Here is a 4,442-nt window from a genome sequence, read left to right as displayed (position 1 = left end):
GATGATTCTGAGTCTATAAGTACAGTTAAGAGTCAAGCTTTTGAAGCAGCTTATGAAGAAAGACACAGAATGTTCTATGATGTTTTGACTTGCGGTGTAGCATTGAGAGACATGAAATGGTCATGGTTTTTGAGACAGCATGGTCTCATGATTTAAGGTCACTCGGGGTGAGTGCGGTTGGAATAAGTTAGGTGTTGAAGGGAGATATTATTATTTCTAAGGAAATCAAGGATAAACTGGAAGGAAGTAGATTGATTAGCCATAGTTGAGATGGCATATTGGTGTCATTTATCGATTCGTTCAGCGTGATCGAGTTATGCATGTGATTTGTGGCGGTGCGTGTGGGGCTTGTCGGCCGTAGTGATTGATGTTATTCTGAATCATTCTTCTGTTAGGGCCTGTATGAGTAGGCGGATCCCGGAAAGGGTTATGGCGGCTTGGACCACTACTTAGAGATTGGCATATTCGACGGTTAGGAGAATTCGCCTGTATGTTGCTATAGTTCTCCTGAAGTGAGTTAAATGGAAGGTCTTATGTGATGAAGTATTAGCCTATCGTTGGTTCCAGAGTTGTGATGGAGATCGTGTCTATCGTATATCGGCACATGAGGTGCAGTGAGTGGTATGGAATTTGAAGTAAGGACCAAGGTCGCAGTTTGGTCAATGAATGTGATGTCAAGAGCTCGGATGAGCAGGAAAGGAGTTTCAGTGTTTTGAGTAAGATGGGTATTGGCATCAGTATCACCTGAGATCGGTGTTCTGTGAGAAAGGCCTTGCATCCTGGTTAGGGATTCCTGATCGCTTTTCAGTGTTAGTGCAGCCGGTGGTTTGAATGTGCAGGCCTGTTAATTATTTCGGAAGATGGTAGGAGCTTGTCCCGCGGGAAGATTGTATAAGTGTGACATGTAGTCACTTGATTAATTAGAAATTTAAACCAAGTATGAGGATTTTGGTAATATCATCCATTTGAGAATTTATGCCTGGAGGGCACTCTGCTTATTGGGTTATAGACCTGTGAAATATTATTGGCCTAGCTTGGCACGATCAGGATCGACTTGAGGTCGGGGGATAGATTTAAATGTGGAAGTGAGCCTTACGTCAGGCCAGTTGTGTTTATTTCAGCAATGCGCTCTTTATGGAAGGATAGTCGCGGTCTTATTTCGTGGTCAGATAATTCATGTAAAGATATATTGCGATGTATGAGTTGTGAGACGGCTTGGTAAATTCCTTATGTGTTGAGGTTCTGCTCAGCGGTGATGTTATATGAGCAGGATGGCTCTTGAGACTTAGATCATGTATCACACCTCAGTTGTTCTTGAGTTGTAGCCTATAACGCTATATGTTTCCTTGGGAATGGTATTATGCACCTTAGTGTGTTTATGACCGATATTCGGTACTTGGATGTGGTGAGCTATTCAGCTCGACGTGTATCTCCTTATGTGAGTCCTATATGTGGATCGGGTGGCACGCCGCCATAGGTATGTTGTTTGGATCGGGTTGCGCACCACAACAGTGTGATGTTCAGTTTATTGCCCATATTTGCTTTTATGTGTTCTGTTTCCCTGTTTTCTGAGGAAGTCCATGTTAGTGTGCGAGTTGAGTAGTTCCTACCAGAGTTCGCCTTCCTTTTGTATCGCGTTCGAATTGGTAGCCCACTGTCACATTGTGGCGTCTTGTGGGATTTTTGATTATGTCCGAGGTGACTTATTGTCTGAGCAGTTCGTACTGGGTGAGACGAGGTTACTAGATTTGGGGTCAGTTCAAACTGATTATATGAAGTATATTATAGAGCAAAGATCATTCTTTGGTTTGAGACAAGGTAATGGAACTTGTTAGGAGTATAGATCCAATGAATTGTTGATTCAACAGTTGATTATGAATTTCGGCACATCTCTTCAGTCATATCGGTGTTGTAAAAACTAGAGCAAGACCTATGTAGGTCATGAGATGCAATGGGAGCATCAGATTTGTGGAATTTCGACTATTATGTTTAAAAAATGTTATTGTGGTCCTATAAGTAAAGTGATGCAAAGTGTGAATTCAGCAAAGTTATGCAGCCATGTTGGGTACAGCGTGTGGAGATTGATATGGTGGTCGTATGATGGAAACAGGCTTGGCAGGAAATTCAGGATGTTGGAATTGGACCTAATGGCTTATTTGCTTGAATAAGGGAGTATACCTACAGAGTTGTCGAGCTAATGTGCGCAACTGAGTGGTGGTAGCACGGGAAGGTGCATGAGGTGTTAAACAAGTGATTTCAGACTACTTTAGTCTAGTTCTCAGCATGTTCGAGGACGAACGTATGTTTAAGTGGAGGAGATTGTAACGACCCGATCGGTCGTTTTGAGCTCCAGCGCGTCATTCAGCAGTTTGAGGCCATGAGCAGCTTCATCTCAGGTATATTGACTTGAGTGTATGGTCAGAATTAAAATTCAGGAAGTTTGGAGTCAAATCTAAATGGAAATTCTCATTTTGAAAGCTTAAAATCGAAGAAATTAACTAGGATTGGAATTTTGAGTAAAAGACCTCGGAATTGTGATCCGAAGGTTCCAGCACGTTCGTATGATGATTTCGTACTTGGGCGTATGCCCGGATCGGGTTTTGGATAACCCGGGAGCGTTTTGGCACCTATTGTGTAAGATAGCATTTTAGAAGAAATTGCATCAGTTTGGCTTAAAATGCATTTCAGTGTTATTGATGTCCATTTGGAATTCCGAGACTGGGAGTAGCTCCGTATGGTAATTCTGGATTTGGGAGCGCGATCAGAAGTGAATTCGGAGGTCCGTAGGTCATTTTGGAGCCGTTTGGCTAAATATAGAAATTTGAAGGTTTTTGAGAAAATTCGACCGGAAGTGGAAATTTTGATATCGGGGTCGGAATGCGATTCCGAAAGTTGGGGCAAAGTCCATAATGTCGAATGTGACTTGTGTGCAAAATTTGAAGTCATTCCTGAATGATTTTGGTAAGGTTTGAGACACTTAGTCTCTTTTAAGGAAGCTTAAGTTGGAAAAGTCAACCGGATATTGACTTATGTGTTAGAGCGCTCGAAATGCGAATTTTATGGTTCAGATAGCTTTTTTAGGTGATTTGGGACTTAGGAGTGTATCCGGAATATTTTTGTGATGATCAATGTAGAATTAAGCTTGAATCGGTAAAGTTAGTATTTTGGCGAATTCCGGTTGATAGGTTAGATTTTGATTCGAGGTTCGGAATGGAATTCCGAGAGTTGCTGTAGCTTCGTTATGTCATTTTGGACTTGTCTGCAAAATTTGAGATCATTCGGACTAGTTTTGACGTGTTTCGACATCGGATGTGAAAATTTGAAGTTTCAAAGTTCATAGGTTTGAATCCGTGGTGAATTTAGTATTTTTGCGTTGTTTTTGGTGATTCGAAGGAACAACTAAGTTTGTGTCATATTATGAGACTTGTTAGTATACTTTGTTGGGATCCCATGAGGCTCGGACAAATTTTGGAAGAGTTTTTGGAAGATTTTTGTCGTTTTGAGCATAAATGTAATGATCTAAAGGTTCATTTTTAGTTCTAGAGATCCAAATTTGATTCCGAGACTTCCGAAATTTTGATAATGAATTATAGGACTGATCTGAAAATTTTGGTCTAATTTCATCAAGTCGCGATTAGGTTTTTGACGCGAAGCATGAGTAATTGTTTAACGAGCGAAATGGATATTGCACTGGGCAAAATGAGCTCCGAATTGAGTTTCGATTGAAGCGTTGTGTTCGTATTATTATTTGTGACTCATAGGAACAAGAATCGTCTAATTCCGAGTTCGTATGATGGAGTTAGAGTCATTTTAGTGAAAAATGGATGTGCTGCAATTTAAATTGGCTGCTGGTGCATTTTTTAGCAGCAGTGAACAGTAACCCGCGCGTGAACAGTACCGCGCGGGTGAACAGTAATTGCGAAAAATCTGGGCAATGAGTTTATATCCGATTTTGGGTCATTTTTCCACCATTTTCAGTCATTTTGAGAGCTTTTGGACGGGGATTGAAGGGAGTTTCAACTGATATCGATTGAAGGTAAGTTTTATGAGTTAAATACATGATTCTATTGAAGAATCATCCTTGAAATCCATGAAAACATAGCCAAATTATAAGAAATTAAGGCTTCAGATTGAAATTCTAAAATAAAGATTTGAGGGGTCATTTGAACTCCGATTTTGGTAAATTTTATATGTACGGACTCGTGGTGAGATGAAGAATCCGGTGATGTGACTTTCGTAATTTTTTGAGAAGTGGGCCCGGGGCTCGGGTTTTGCAAATTTCGTGATTTTCGATATTTTTCGAGTCTTTTCGATTGAGTTATATTCCCTTAGCCTATTGTAATATATTCCTTGTGGTTTTGGCAAGATTCGATGCGCGAGGAGGTCGATTCGAAAGGAAAAGGCATCACAGAGTAGACTTTTGGCCGTCTTGAGGTGAGTAA

This window comes from Nicotiana sylvestris, chromosome 12, assembly GCF_000393655.2.
Source record: "Nicotiana sylvestris chromosome 12, ASM39365v2, whole genome shotgun sequence".
Classification (NCBI taxonomy): domain Eukaryota; kingdom Viridiplantae; phylum Streptophyta; class Magnoliopsida; order Solanales; family Solanaceae; genus Nicotiana; species Nicotiana sylvestris.
Note: the sequence above shows the minus strand (reverse complement) of the source record.